At 42.8% G+C, this 16,220-nt stretch overlaps 1 protein-coding gene across 8 annotated transcripts in view; it reads right to left on the bottom strand.

The window, feature by feature from the left end:
• The window catches only part of TNS3 (tensin 3), a 434,958-nt gene that overhangs the window by 80,257 nt on the left and 338,481 nt on the right, over positions 1-16,220 (bottom strand). The gene's annotated exons all lie outside the window — the stretch shown is intronic.

Here is a 16,220-nt window from a genome sequence, read left to right as displayed (position 1 = left end):
TCGTGGGGGCCCCTGAGGGGCCCGGGACAAATTGCCCCACTTGCCCCCCCCCGGGCGGCCCTGCTGGGCAGTATTTCCACTGCTGCCCTTTCTAGAAAGATTAAGCTGGGAGAGGTCAGTTTTATCTGTGGATGGAATCCCACCAGTAGAGGTTGTTTAGGGTATTCAACGGCAACGCCTTCTGGACATACCAACCAGATTTTGGAGGTGAAGTCATAGCTGCTGCCCAGGGCTGTGATCTTCCAGATAGATAAACAGATTTTTAGCCACCAGAGGCCCTGTGCCCTGCTGATACCAAGGGTGAATCTAGCTCATATGTATATAATCAAATATGGTGCATTTACAGTATTTGTATTGAAAATATTCACAATAGCTACACTATTATGTATGTAACAAAGAAAAATCGCATCCTTCTGACGATTGAGGAATGGAGCATTGCAGAATAAACCAAGGCAGTAAAATGATAATAGGGGGTGAGGGAGGAATAGCATCTGTTTAAAAAAAAAAAATTCTGACAGTGGCTATTGGAAGCAATCCCTATTTCATCATTATTGTGGGAATTCAAGACACCAAAAGGATGCTGCAGGAATTGTTGCTGATTAGTCAGCATAAAAAGAATAAATGTCTAACACAGTACTTGAGATACTACTGAGTGCTGCAACTGAAATTGCATATACTCCTAAAAAGTCTAAAGTTGTCTCTTAAAATACTTCATAAAACATTCCTGAATTTCCAAGGGAGCCTATTTTGATTGTTTTGCATCATTTGAGATTAAGCTTTTCTGTGATAGTTTCCAACTTTAATCTAATTGCTTGGGGCAAGAAAGGACTTCTAAAAGACAGCCTAAGCAGTGAGCAGTGCCAGACTCACACTGGGATTTGACACAGTGCATTACATCTAAACGAGCAGTTGGATCTGGAATATGCATTCTCCAAACAGAATGAACTTTATGCACACATCCATTTTCTAGTCTGAAATTGCTGGCAATAACAGAAGTATGAGATCCAGCAGACAGCAGAAAAGTTTGAACTACAGCATATCTTAACTTTCATTAGGGTAGCAAGGCGTGACCACAGTGCATCAATACACATTTTAAAAAAACCAAAGCCAACCATGCCTGATATCACAAACAGGCGTCTACACAGGAAAAGAATATTTTACGCAACATTAAAACATTGACTGGGTCCCAGTGCAATACATAAGGAATTAAGAGTCAGATTCTGCTTAAATAAACATGTGCAGATCCTGCTGACATCACTGGAAACTGGAGGCTGATAATGGAAGGCAGAATGTCTCCCATAAGTTATACCGTGGGATTTGCACAAGGGCTCAGCGTTGCCCAACTCTTTTCCCATGGAAATCAATGAATGTTTTGCCATTGACTTCAGTGACAGTAATTAGGTCAATGCTGACCACTTTTGAAAAATCCTACCCATACCATATAACTTCTAAAATTAGCAGCCAGGCTTACCCAAAACATCTAACACACTCAGCTTCATCTCATCTATATTTAAATCTGAAGATTCTACAACAAACTGTTTTTGAAATATAGCTTTAAAAAATACTTAAGACTTTTTTAAAAATGGAAATACTGCTCACATTTTAAAGATCCACGTCACAAAAACAACGTATCCATTAAACTCAAAATTTTAGAAACAAACTCACTCTCCTCGAGCTAGAATCCATGACTGTACAATTTCAGAAAGAAAAATATTTTTGAAAATCTCCCTCTACAAGCCCAATTTCCCCTTATCATTTACTCAAAGGCAGAAGGTGCCCAATTCTCATTGACTTTCCAAGGCACCTAATTTTCCTTTGTACCTTTGAAAATCTACAACTTCACAGACAGGAAATTATAACCACTTTGCAGACTAATCTTTAGTGATGCTAAGTGCCCTCTGAAAAATCCCAGTGTGTCCAAAATTTCTACTGGAACCAGATCCAGCGCTAGGCATAAGCAGACTAAGCAATTGGTTAGGGCCCCGAGCAGGTCAAGGGCCCCCCTTATTCGCTTTTTAATTATAAGAATTTGCCTGTTTTAGTATTGGGGGGGGAGGTGGCAAAATATTCCTGCTTAGGGACCCCAATGTGCTAGCACCAGTCCTGACTGAAACTGAAGGTGCCCTAAGCCTATAGGGGTGCTCAGCATTTTGTAGGATCAGACGCTTCACCAAAGAAGACATTGTCATTCCTATAGTGATACTACTTAGCATTTATGCTGGATGGTGCCCCTTCTCTATTCCAACCATCAACTAATTAGTTAAGGAGTTATTAACGTCACTCTAGAATCTTAACATATTTTTTGCACTGGAAATTTCCTTGCTTTGTTTTAAAGTTGAATAAAGGATGGTTTATGTTCATTTAATCTCAAAATGGCTGAATGGATTTTGCTTATAACCTTAACAAGAGCTGTATTTCATCAGGGATGTTCCATGAGATTAATAAGGTAACTTCTACAAAGCCACAAATGTGGTTTGCAGAGGGCCACCTGTGCATATCTGATATGAACAGAGACTTCATAGAAGTTAGACATTTTGTCAGCATAACCTGCAGAGCTTGTGAGTGTCATAAAACTCATTATACATTATAAACTTCCCCAGAATATCCAATCACAGCAGTTACAAGCTCTTCCTCTGACATATAGCTTATAGGTCTTAACTTTCTGGCAAAGCTACTGGTTTAAAAAGAAGAAGAAAAGATTGCAGTGAGAACCCAGAGTTGTTCTGTGAAAACTACTGAAAAGACCCATTTTTATTCTTCTCTACCACGTATGTCCAGAACTGTGAAAGCTCTGAAACTAGGTAGGTAAACTCCAGGGCTCCACCTTGTGGAACATGGGGGAAAATTCTACATGGAAATGTTTGCTATTTTTGATGAAAAGTGATTTAATGTTATGATTGATATTAACAAAACTTTATCTAAGTTAGACCAGAGGGACAAATGGAGAGAGATGGGGAGTAGAATGCAATGGGAGCTAGCATGGATCTGGGCAAAGCCTGGGCAAGGATCTTGAATGTAATGATGAAAGAAAGGAAAAGCCATTGAAGGAATTTACAGGAGTAATGTGATCAGAGCATGCCACAGGAAGATGGCCTATCCTGAACAGTATTATGAAGCTTTTCCAAAGCTGCCCCATTTAAGGCATCAGGTATTTGTTTATTTACAATTATCTGTTTAAAAAAAATTGCATTCTTCAATTAACATGGTGTAAAGTGCTCTGAGTCAAGAGCTGCTGGAATAACTTTTCCTTTGGTCACCTCATTTACTGTTCTTCCTTATAATTTGTCTTAAAATCTTGGCAGAGCTTCAGACCTATCCCAGGAGTGTGTGTGTATTTTTGAGAGTGCTTTTTGTATACTCTTTGTCTCTCCCCTCCTTCCCCCCCCCCCCACACAGTTAGATGCAGATATTATTTATCTTTGTAAAGAACAAATAATCGTGTTCCTCAGAACTGGCACCAGACCAGTACCAGATGGTTATCATTTTGCGAAGGATACATCTAACTGAAGGATGGCTGGTGGTTAAAAGTTTATCTGTGGTATTTTAACTGCTTAGCTTTCTTGGAGCACTACCAAATGGTATTATGGCCATTTAAAAAAACTCTGCAAAGGCTGGTCAACAGCATTGCTTTACTTGATGCATTAGTAGTTATCCAGGCTAAACTACAAGAACTGTATTCATTTCATAGTACTAAGCTAGGTTTCTATTTTATCACATGCACAGTGGTCACCATTAAAAAGTCAACATTTACTATCAGTTACAGGTGAGTCACATCATATGCGCATTTAACTTACGTGAATTCAACTATAAGCGCTCGGCAAAAAAAAAGAGAAAAACAACAAGATACCTGTAAATAGTGCGGGCGATTCCACCCAATAAGCATATGCCCCGGAGTGAGCATGAGATGGGAGACGTGAATCAGCTGTTCCCTCAGTTGGTCTCAGTTCCCGCGTGTCTCTCATAGTGTGAGCATCTTGCCGTGCTGAGTGTGATTCTAATGTTTAAAGATACGTATGGCCCCTAAACGCAAGCCAACTACTTCATCTGGTGCTCAACCGAAGAAACAGTGATCTGTTCCAGTGCTGGAGGAAAAACCGGCTGTGTTGGACTTACTGAGAGACGGTATGTCAGTCTCCAACGTGGCGCGTAAATATGGCCGCAATGAATATAGCATCCATGCCATCAAGATTCGAGAGAGAGAAATTTGTCAAGCCGTGGCATCAAGTGCTCCAATAACTGCTAAGGTGACGAACCAGGTGCGTGATAAGACTAGTGAAAACTGAAAAGGCATTAAACTTACGGCTAGAAGACACGAACCGTAAACGTGGGCCTATCAAGGGCAACACGTTGCGAGAAAAGGCTCTTAGCCTTTACACGCTGTTCAAACCTCCTGCCGAAGAGGGACAGCCTTCTGATGAGAAGGAATTCAAAGCCAGCCAAGATTGGCTTAACAGTTTTAGGAACCGCTTCAACCTCAAAAGCGTGCAGACTGCTGGTGAAGCTGCATCTGTCAATGAAGAGGCAGCAAAAGCCTACCCCGATCAATTAAAGAAAATCATAGAAGAAAAGGGCTATCTTCCAGAACAAGTTTTTAATGCTGATAAGACTGGGCTCTTCTGGAAAAAAATGCCCAATCGCACTTACATTTCTAAATCAGAAAGACAAGCCCCTGGCTTCAAAGCAGCTAAAGACTGTGTGACTGTGTCGTTTTGTGGTAATGCAGCTGGGCATTTACAGGGCTGCAAATCCCCGTGCCTTAAAAGGCAAGAACAAAAATCTCCTACCTGTGTTCTGGCAGTCAAATAAAAAGGCTTGGGTGACAGCAGCATTATTTCTGGATTGGTTCTACAAGTGGTTCATTCCGGAGATCAAGCCGTACCGTAGACAATGCTCCTGGTCACCCTTCGGCACTCCATTTTGCACAGAACGATGTTGAAGTCATCTTTCTCCCCTCCAATACCACCTCCATCCTCTCGACCAAGGCGTGATTCGCTGTTTCAAGGCCACGTACACGAGGCTTACGTTCTCACAGATACGTAGCGTTATGGATGCTGATCCCAATCTTAATGTGATGGAGTGTTGGAAGTCCTTCAACATTGCCAATTGCATCACTTATATTAAACAGACAATGGATGCAATCAAGCCTGAAACAGTCAATGCATGTTGGCGAAACCTATGGAAAGAATGTGTGAATGATTTTAAGGGTTTCCCAACCATTGACAAAGAAGTGAAACGCATTTTTCAGGTGGCCAGGCAAGTGGGTGGTGATGGCTTCATCGACATCCTTGAAGAAGAAATTGAAGAATTAATTGAGAGTCATAGAGAAATATTGACTAATGAAGAGTTAGAGGAACTGATAAAATCGTCTACAGAAGACGAAGATGATGACGACGAACAGGAAGAGCCAGCAAGTTGGAATCTTCATAAATTTGCTGAAGTGTTCCAAGCAGCGAAACACTTGAATGATTTAATTTCTGAATACGATCCCTCTATGGAAAGAAGACTCAAAATCACACGTAGTATTACAGACTATTTGAGACCGTATCAAGAAATGTTTGAGCAGCTCTAGAGACAACAGCGACAGTTGCCGATCACCATGTTTTTCAAGGAAAAACAACCAGCAGCAGATGAGCCTACGCAATCAACTTCTCGAGCTGAACCAGAGCCAACCACTTCATCTACGACTCGCTCTCCGTCACCCAAGCTCTCCGTCACCTCCGTCTCCTGGTTCGACATCAAGCCCTGACAACCCCCTGTAATTACCCCCTGTAATTAAAAATACAGTACTGTAAAATTATATTTTGCATATGTACTCTTTATTATCTTCTGTACATTACTGTATACATTATACATTTATACATATTACTGTACAGGGTTATATACACAAAACCATGTACAGTATACTGTACCCTATTGGCGATTTAAGGGATTTTCAAGGGTAATTTTTACTATACGTGATTTTCGCCTTACGCGCTGACTTTAGAACCTAACCCCCACGTAAGATGCGACTCCACTGTACCACAATGACAACTGAGATAAGACAGTGCCTGTTTGTTTCCCCTTGATCCACAGGGTCTGAGGACAAGCCCCGAAGACAGTTCTGTACAGGGGTGCAAGGAAGACAATACTGTCACCTTTGGATGGACCAGTTCAGGAGGACGCTCTTCAGGAAGACCCTTCCAATGATTTTTTCTCCCTTAGGTTTTCCATTGGGAGGTAGAGGAAGATAATCATGAGGCCCAAATTGTCCTTATAGTTACAACAGGAAATAACTGTGGATGACTTTTTATTAGTGACCACTATAGCTGGCAGTGGTACAGCTCAGCGGCACAGAGCGTCAAGGTAGGGAAAATATAATTCTGCCAGATATCACCAACTTTTAAAAGCCCTCTCCTGTTTGTGAAAACAGTTAAACAACAGCCTGACCTAAAGCCCAGAAAAGTTAAGAGTCCTTAACGTCAGTGGGCTTTGTGCAAGTGTATAAATTCATCTTCTTTGTTCTGAAATTGGATTTTTGGAACAAATCATTAAAAAGAACAAAGTTGGGTGAAAAAACAAATTTTTATTCATTTGGTGGTGAAATTCATCTCTGCAGAGGGCCTTTAAGCCCTATTTTGAGGATTTAAATGGGATGTGAGTGGCACATAGGCCTTGTGCCGCCCCCCTGCACAGGAGATAATTTCCCTCTAGGACACTAAGCATTACATTACTAAGTATTACTAAGTATCACTTTTCCCTTTCTAAAAATGTTTTTACAAGAGCAATTTATCAAAGGAAAGCTAATTACATGTGATAAAGGGCACTTTGAACAACTTTTTCAGTATGTTTGGAACCAAATCCACTCACACGGGAATCAATGGCATAACAGCATTTCTTGGTTGAAAATCTCTTAACTTTCACTTTCCCCGGGTTGCCATTACAAATAAATGACACTAATTTTTAGCCGTTATATAGAATTTGCTCATCTGTAGACCCCATGGAATAAGACCCCTTTGTGCTATATTCCAATTCAGCACCTTTAATCGGATGGCAGGGTTTCCCCTCCCACTTGTGTACACATAAGCATGCACAAATACAGACAGACAGTGACACTCACACTCTGTAGTTTTCCAGTTACAGCTACATTAAATTATTGCTTATAAAATATGTATGTAAAAATAAAAATACCACCAACTTCATTTCCAAATTCAACTGTAAAACTGTCTTTAATTTATAGTTTATTTTTACAAAGCAAGTTACAATAGGGAGGTTAAACTAAATATGTTTTCTTTTTCCCTATTTTCCTTGATAAATTTTTACCAAGGTTACTGAGCAGGAAGAAGGGGGTTCAGAATCTTTCTACTAAATTATAAAATCTTTTAGTGGTCACCACTGTGGAATGAAGCTATAGGTCAAATTAAACACACAGAAACAATGTAGGAAACTCCCTTATAATCTTGCTTTTTTAATCCAGTCACAAATAAACAATCACAAATCAAGGTTTTATAGTATAGATGAATTTTGTTGATTTATACTTAGCCATTAAAGTTGTCAACTGTCTTTACATTTACAGTCATCTCAAGGAAACAAAGCTGTATTTGGTTCAAAGTTTTAAACTCTGCCATAATTTTTAAGTGCTCCTATGCCATATAATTCAGCATATGTGATTTACGGTATGTATTTAACAAATGTGTGTTTAGAGTGGTTTCTTCATTAGCACCTTTCAGCCTGTGTTTTGCACAGCTGGAGTGCATTAAGTCTTTCTTGACACAATAAAATATCGTTGATTATAAAAAATTACAGGCTTAAGCTAGAATTGACAAGGCGAAGAAAAAATCAACATTAGTGCTTTTTGCACAGGCATGAGAGACCCTCTCTCCTGACACTGTAACTCACTGCCTAAATGAAATTCCTGAATGATGTAAAGGGAGACTTACTTCCAATACTAAAGCACTTACATTTCCAATGGAGACTTACTTCCAGTACTTCCTCATCCATAACTATTGTACGTGGCAATTTTTGGTTCAAATGCTTTTTTAGGTATGTGATGCTACTGTGGAGCAGATCTGACATATAGCATGGACTGTAATACAATACAGGGAACTTGCTGGTGTTTGCATAGGAAGGTTCATTTAATTGAGAAATCCAAATATTATTAAGAACATGCTCTGCTCTACAAATGCCTATTTATACTTCTTCATCTAATCCGCCTAAATGCAGTTCCCAGTGTAATAATTCTACACTTGAATAATGTCATCTTATTCTCTGAAGATATTTAAATCTTATGTTGCTAAATGACAAATACCATGTTTTGACAATATTAAAAGCATTGAGCCTCAAGCTATGGAAACATAGCCAGTTACATGAAAATATCATGGTCTGAGCCTCACATTTCAGAAGTTTAGTCAATTTTTTGTAAAGTTATTATCCTTAGTAATCTAACCTTCCACTCACGGAAAGGAAATAATCCATGGAGCCCTACTCCCACGAAGGACTATATACATACCTGTAGACAGTTGGAAAGATCTGAATGCCTATTATTGCTATTATAGGAGGCCAACTGACAACTCTCCAACACCACCTACTATATTTCTGGACAAATGCACTATGAAGCCAATTATATACTTGATACATCGATGATGTTTTCATCCTCTGGACAGATGATTTAAACTCCCTGATAGATCTCCACCACAACATTAACAATCACCACCCATCCATTAAACTCTCACTGGAACACTCCACACTACCATCAACTTCCTGGACACCATGATCAGCTTCAGCAATGGAATCCTACAGACAGCTATAAACAATAAACCCAAGGATCACCCCACCTACCTCCACAGACCCAGTAACTACCCCAAACACACCATGAAATCTGTTATCTATAGCCAGACACTCAGCTATCACAGAATATGATCTGAGGAGAAAGTTTGGAATATATACCTTGACACACTCAAAACCACCTTCACCAAACAAGGACACTCCACCAGAGAAGTAGATCACACCATGGAATGGGCCACCCAAATCCTCTGGAGAACCTGCTTCAATATAGAAATAAAACCTTCTCCGACCTCACACCCTGAGTTGTCACCTACCACCCCACACTGGAACATATACAAGCTATCATCAAACAACTACAACCTATACCCAATGGGGACCCCAACCTGAAATAAAATTTCCCTTAACCTCCTCTTCTGGCCTTCAAACACTACCCCCCTCCCCCAACCTCCAAGCAAAGCCCTAAGAACATGCAATGTTTTTACTATCAGCAAAAGGATTTTTACCCTTTTTAAACAAGGCACTGTTTAGAGATAAATAACCAGCATACAAATTATTACATTTCTCTAATAGAAAGCAAGCAAGCAAAAAAGGATTCTCCAAGCCTACTGTAGCCCCAAAACATTGTAAAAGCTTTTCTTCTTTGAAGCTCCTTTGCCCCTAGTCATCATCTAGAATCATTATTGAGCATCCCTAACTGTGTTTATGTGACTGCTTGCTCTCTCTCTGGCCCAGTGCTGAAGCTGTTTCACTGTGAATAAATTAATAAAAGAGTGACTGGACCAGAGAGAAGGAGTAAGAGCAAACATGAAAATGACTCTGTACCCTGGTGGTTAGAGCACTCACCTGGGCAGTGGGAGACCCAGGATTCACTCCCCTTGCTCTATTTAAAAAAAATAATCATTTATCCACAGTGCAACAGCTTCAACAGGGGAGACTGAAGGAACCCCACAGCAGCATATTCCACAGCCCAGTGGTTAGGGCACTCATCTGAGAAGTGGCAGATCCATGTCCAAATCCCTTCAAAGGCGGGGGGGGGGGGAGGAGGAGGGGGCGTGCTTGTGCTGGGTGTTGTCCTACTACCCAGGTGAGGACCCTAGCTACTGCTACTGGCTTGCTGACCCTGGTCTTCCAGCACAGCTTCATCTACTTCCCCTGGGAAAAATTCCTGGGTCCTAAAAGCCAAAATTTCGGGTGAATAAAAATTGGTAGAATCTAAACACTGGCTTTTTCAAAACCCTGAGGATCTTTCAGGGAAAATCAGTAAATATCAAACATGGATAAGAGTATCAGATTCTGGTCCCAAACATTTTGCTAAGTAATTCACCCTTCTGTTTACTAGTATTTGTTTGCCTGTATCTCTCATCTGAGGATCTGAATTCTTACAACGGAATGTAAGGTATACACCACATCACTTTTTTTATTATTCTCATTACATAGATAGGCAAACTGTGGCATGGATAGGTTAAACACTTATCAAGGTGTCATACTGACATGTCAATGGTAGAGTCAGAAATAGAAGCCAGGAGCCCTGGTTCCCAGTCCTCTGCTCTACATATTAAATCATAAGATTTCCATATGAAATCTTTCCCGTCTATTGTGCTAGCACAAAACAGCCTTCTTTAAAGGACAATCCAGTCATCCCGCACATATTTTGAATTTTTACATATTTTCTTCCATATTTTAAAATCTTAGTACACCTATTCATGAAGTGCCTATGAAACTGGGTATGCTTGATATAGTTTAAATTAAGAGAAAACCACTTTTTCACAAAAGAGGCTGTTATATCCCATGAAATCACCGATCACATCCACACCTACCCAGAAAGGTAGCAACACAGAGATAGAACACACCAAACTTGTGATACAGAGGAAAGGAATCTTGACCTGTAGACTAAATATCAAGAGATTCCAGAATCTGTGTTAGTAAAAAGTCTGGACAAAACTATGCAATGTGCATCACACATTAGAAAAGAGTCCAGACTAACACATGTACTGTAAACCTGACGTTTAGAGGACTCCCAACCTGGCTTTTCTTTTTGTATGGGATTCTCATTACACAGGAACAAAATAAGAAGGCTGTATCAGACGTATGAAAAAGAAATTAAATTGGTTAAACGGACTGTGTTCTGCTTCCATAGCCAAAATTTGGAGTTTTAAACTGCATTGTCTAACACATAATTACTTAATCCTAAAATTCATTTCAGTGTCCATGTGATTTATCTTATAATGAACAGCTGCTAGAAAAAGCAAGGTGTTTTAGTATTTAAGCTGTGATATGTGGAACATACAGTATTTACTAGATGTTCTGCTTTTGCTTAACACAAAGTTATACCTACTGTTCAAAATGCAGAGATGAAAGCAGTTCAATTTTCAGACCTGGCCTTTAGCCAATAGCAAATCAGTTTTTACAAAGCTAAACGATATTAGAAGGCTTATAAGAGCAGTAAGAACTTACAGTGGAACCATGAAGGTAAAGCTTTCACTTCCAAACTGTAAGAGCTAACACATTTATTCCCAATAGTAATTCTAAACAGAAGGCAGCTTTACATCAGTTTCAATCTTTAATGAAAAAAACACAATGGTTATTATCTCAAATTACAATATTAGAAACATATATAGGTGGACTGTGCTATAGGCCAATATGTGGGGGTATTAGCACTTCATTATGTGCTGCTGCTTGATAGAAAAGTATTTTTGTGTACAGTAACTCCTCACTTAACATTGTAGTTATGTTCCTGAGAAATGTAACTTTAAGTGAAACGACGTTAAGCGAATCCAATTTCCCCATAAGAATTAATGTAAATGGGGGGGTTAGGTTCCAGGGACATTTTTTTCTGCCAGACAAAAGGCATTATATACATTTTAAACAAGCAATGTAATACAGGTATAAGTTTTAAACAATTTAATACTACAATCATCACTGCTGAGTATGAAGCTTCGTTGAGGTGGTGGAGTCAGAGAGTGGAAGAGGATGGATTGTCCGGCTGCTCCTCTTGCAAGCACAGGCACTGATTTTGCCAGGGGCAGGGAGCTCAACCCTCGGCCCATCCACTCCACCCCTTCCCCTAAGCCCCTACCCTTGACCCACCTCTTCTCCCCCCGCACCTCCTCCCCCTTTACTTTGCACGCTGAGTCCTCGCTCCTCCCCGCTCACTCCCCTCCCTTCTGAACGCTGCAAGCAGTGCGGTAACAAGGGTGAGGCAAGTGAGACAAGTGGGCACACAAAGCTAGGGGCGGACACAGAAAGCGGTGGAGAGAAAAATAAAATAAAAAGCTGCTGGCAGGCACAGAGATATTTATAACCAGGTGATCTCCCCCCCAGCCCCACCTGCTGCCCCCTCCCCCCCCGAGTGTCTCCCGGCCCGACCTGCTCCCCCCCACCCCTTCCTGGCCCCGGAGCAGAGCAACTCCATGCTGCCTCCCTGCAGCAACTGCTGCCGCAGAGTCCAAGTGCCCCCCATCTTGACTGCCAGGGCAGACTGACTCTGAGCCTGCCTTTCCCCCTCAGACCCTTTCATTTTCCAATGGAACCCTCCAGCAACACAGGGGGGCCCCCCACCCGCAGTCACCGCTCCTGCCCCATGCTGGGCAAGGAGGCAGCTCCATCCCTCACCCCCAGTGAAGCTACTGACAGGGGCAACAGCAGGGGAGGGGGCTCACCCAACGCCCCCCGGCACCCACCATGGGGGAGGCAAGGGAGATTCCTGGACCTGAGAGGGGCCCTAGGAGCACATGCAGTGACAGTGTGCTCCTGGGGGGGCACGAAAGGGGGGCTCCTCCCCCAGAGCTTGCTGCTGCCAGCAGGGAAAGGGCTGGGGGGAGTCCTCCTCTCTGGCCCCTGTCCCGGAGCAGCCTGCCTGCACCCCAAACTCATCCCCAGCCCTGCCCCACCTCAGAGCCCACACCCCCAGTCAGAGCTTTCACCCCTCCACCGCACCCTCAACCCTCTGGCCGAGCCCCTCCAACAGCCCAAACACCTTATCCCCAGGCCCAGCCAGAGCCCTCACCCACCACACCCAAACCCCCTGCCCCAGCCCTGAGCCCCTCCCACACCCCAAACCTCCCATTCCCAGCCCCAGACAGAGCCCTCACCCCTACTCTCGCCCTGAGCCCTTCCCACACTCCAAAACCCTCATCTGCAATCACAACCCACTACCCTCACCCCTGCATCCCAGCCCTCCACACCCCTCCCATCCCCAAACTCCCTCCCAGAGCCTGCACTCCAATCCCCTGCCCCAACCTAGGGCCTACACCCCAGACCTCCTCCCTCACCCAAACTCCCTCCCAGAGCCTTGGGTGGGTGGGGGGCGGAGTTTGGGCGGGGGCGGGTTCTGGGCACCACCAAAATTTCTACAAACCTGCCACCCCGATCCTGCCCTGCAAACCTGAACTCCCAGCATTCTCAGGACACATGCTGATCCCTAGGGGCCACTGCCGATATCCAGCACCTCCCTGCTCTCTTAACCTGGGAGTCCCTCTCTGGATTGGAATTGGACTGGAACCAAAGACCCTCTTGGAAGCAAGATTATCAGCCCAAGCAGTCAAAAATGATGAGTTGATCCCCCAAAATCACAGGATCTACCACCGCCCCTTCATTCATTCTTCAGCGGCAGGTCCTTCCCTCTGAGAGGGACTGTGGGACCCGCCACCGAAGAGCTGGCCCTGGGGCTCGGGTGCAAAATACCTAGTTATGGCTCTGCTGTAAGCCAGCTGATTGCCGCGGGCAGGAGGCAGGTGAGGGAGGTGGGAGGCACGCCAAGTCCACGCTACTCCCCCCTCCCTCCTGCCCGCGGCAATCAGCTGGCTTCCAGTGTTTAGGAGGCAGGAGGGAGGTTGAGAAGCGAGGACTTGGCGTGCAGGCGCCCCTTCCTTCCCCCCCGCCTCCTGCCGGGGGCAATCAGCTGGTTTGTGGTGTTCAGTAGGCAGGGGAGGGAGGGGGCGCCTGCACGCCAAGTCCTCGCTCCTGCCCCCGCCTCCTAAACGCTGCAAGCCAGCTGATTGCCACGGGCAGGAGGCAGGGGAAGCCTGCGCACTGAGCCCTCCCTCCTCCCTCCTAAACGCTGCAAGCCAGCTGATCCATGGGGTCTGCCGGCGGGCGGGAGGCGCTGTGGGGATGGTGGTGGTGGTGGTGGTGGGGGCGTAGGGAGGCAGCCAGCTGTGGAGAAAGCAGGCAGCCAAACAACATAAGAGTGGAGCATTGCACAACTTCAAATGAGCAGATTCCCTAATTGATCAGCAACGTAACAACGTTAACCGGGACAACTTTAAGTGAGGAGTTACTGTAATTTTAAAGTAAATGGCAAGGTGAACAGAGCTTATGTACATGTGGTGTTGGTTTATTCTAAATCAAACGAATAAATATGTAAAGTCCATGGTCCCAGGCACAAATGGGATGTAACTGATTACTTCTTTGGACAAGATACTCATTCAGCACATAAAAATCATTTGCTGCCTGCCCTGTTGGACAAATGTGTGAAGGGCTGTATTATTAAAATGTCAAGGTGGTAGATGGATTTTGGAGTTTAAACACAGCAAACTAGGATTAATAAAAATTAAAACGGATAACTCCTTTCTGATGGAGCTCAGGAAGCCGTGCCCACTGTTTCAACAATGGGCTCACTCAGTACATTACTTTTATTTCTCAAGCAGTATTCAAAAAATAAGTCTCTCTGGAAATTTTAAATAATTTTAACACTGTCCTTTCACAGCAGACAATGGTAATGTCTAACAATTAACATTTTTTTTGGCAATAGTGAAACACAAATTAAAATTTATCTTGACATCTGTTTGACTACAATCAAGCAACAGAACTTCTCATAGGAGGTAGTATATCAAAAACCTAAGGTGTGGCTGATTGTAGATAAATATCAGTTTACCATGTGTCCTGAAGTTCAAACACACACTCACACATTTTGGATGACACCCTTACCCCCATTCCAGCACCTATATATTGAGTAAAAGGGCCAAAACAGCATAAAGCAGCCCAGGAGCCTCTCTGCATAGGAAGCATGGAAGACAGCCATGTGGCTGCCTTCTGAGGACCTCTCACAAGCCCTGGCATAGAGGGATTATGTTGGCAGAAAGAGCATGTTAGGGGCACGGCTACTGCAGAAATTCCAGGCTATAGGGCTGTTCAGAAAGGATGCCATAATTTAGGCCTACAGAACAATCTAAAATATGCTGGGGCCACTACCAGATTTTGGGGTGGGGGTCAGTCTAATGAAGGGTTTTTACTAACACGTAAATATATTGTTTAACTGGAATTCTCTTTTTCTCTGCTCTCTGCCAGGTTTATCTAGGCTCACAGGAGATGGATGGAATATCTGACTATGTCTTTGGTTAATTATCTCCAACTCCTCCCTCCCCCCCCAATTTATTAACTTAATCATTGAACCAAAAGGCAATGAAATCTCTCATTGAACCCTTTTGACTTCTGAACTCCAGGTTTGGGACAAGTTTGAAGGAATGGCTTTGTTACTCATTGTGCCAGTGTGTTCACACTCTATGGCTGGGTGTTGCAAGGTTTTTTGACTCCGTGGTTTCAAGCAGGAAGCTATGCGAAGAAGGGACAACATTCTTCAGAGTGCACGCTGCCTCTAGCGTTGATTTCAGCACCTGGGAAACGGGGAAAAAACCTGCCGTGGCTGCAGGTCGTAAAAAAGACCCTATTTGGGAATATTTTCAAGAAATTACGGTGCCCCGGGGTAAAGGAGGTACATGTGCAAAATGTAAGCAGTGCAACAAAAGAGATGCAAGGCCTGGGTGTCAGAATGAACCAAGAGTATGAAAAATGCTCCTCAGAAGGCAATGACTTTGAAGATCACATGGACATGTGTGGATTAGTCAGTAAACTTATTTTTCTACCATTCTTATGGACTGCCTACTAAACGATTAAATGACCACTTAGATTATTGTCATACATTTATGTTTTGTGTCGATTACTTCTGAATTTCAAAATATAATGGGCATGTTAGTTTGTTGTGACAGCATTTAACAATTCAATTTTTGCTGGTACTGCTGGACTTCTGAAGTGATTTTTATTGCTCAGTATAATTACACATCCTAGGCGAAGATTTCATGTTCAAAAGTAAAGTTTGATTAGGCATTTATGAATTTTAACCATTTTAAAAATGCCATTTTCCCTCCCAAGCTGTTTGGTATGTTGCTAGAAATAACGGTTTAAATATATTTAGATCGATAACCCCTGTGATTTATTTAATTATTTTCCCTATAAAGCTGGGTTTGAAATGAATTATATCCTTTAAACTGTGGTACAAACAGATACAGTAAGAGGAACCTTTCATTTACAATCTCACTTTTCTAAAGCAGTACAATGAGTAACATTCAGTGAGAGAGTGATTTTTTTTTCCTATTTTGTTTCAGAGGACAGCATAGCCACAAGGGATTATGACATCCATCATCTCAACGCCTACATCTGTCAGCTGCCGGTACCACAGTAGT

The sequence above is a fragment of the Malaclemys terrapin genome, chromosome 2, assembly GCF_027887155.1.
Source record: "Malaclemys terrapin pileata isolate rMalTer1 chromosome 2, rMalTer1.hap1, whole genome shotgun sequence".
Taxonomy (NCBI): Eukaryota; Metazoa; Chordata; order Testudines; family Emydidae; genus Malaclemys; species Malaclemys terrapin.
This window is presented reverse-complemented; position numbering and strand designations above follow the sequence as displayed.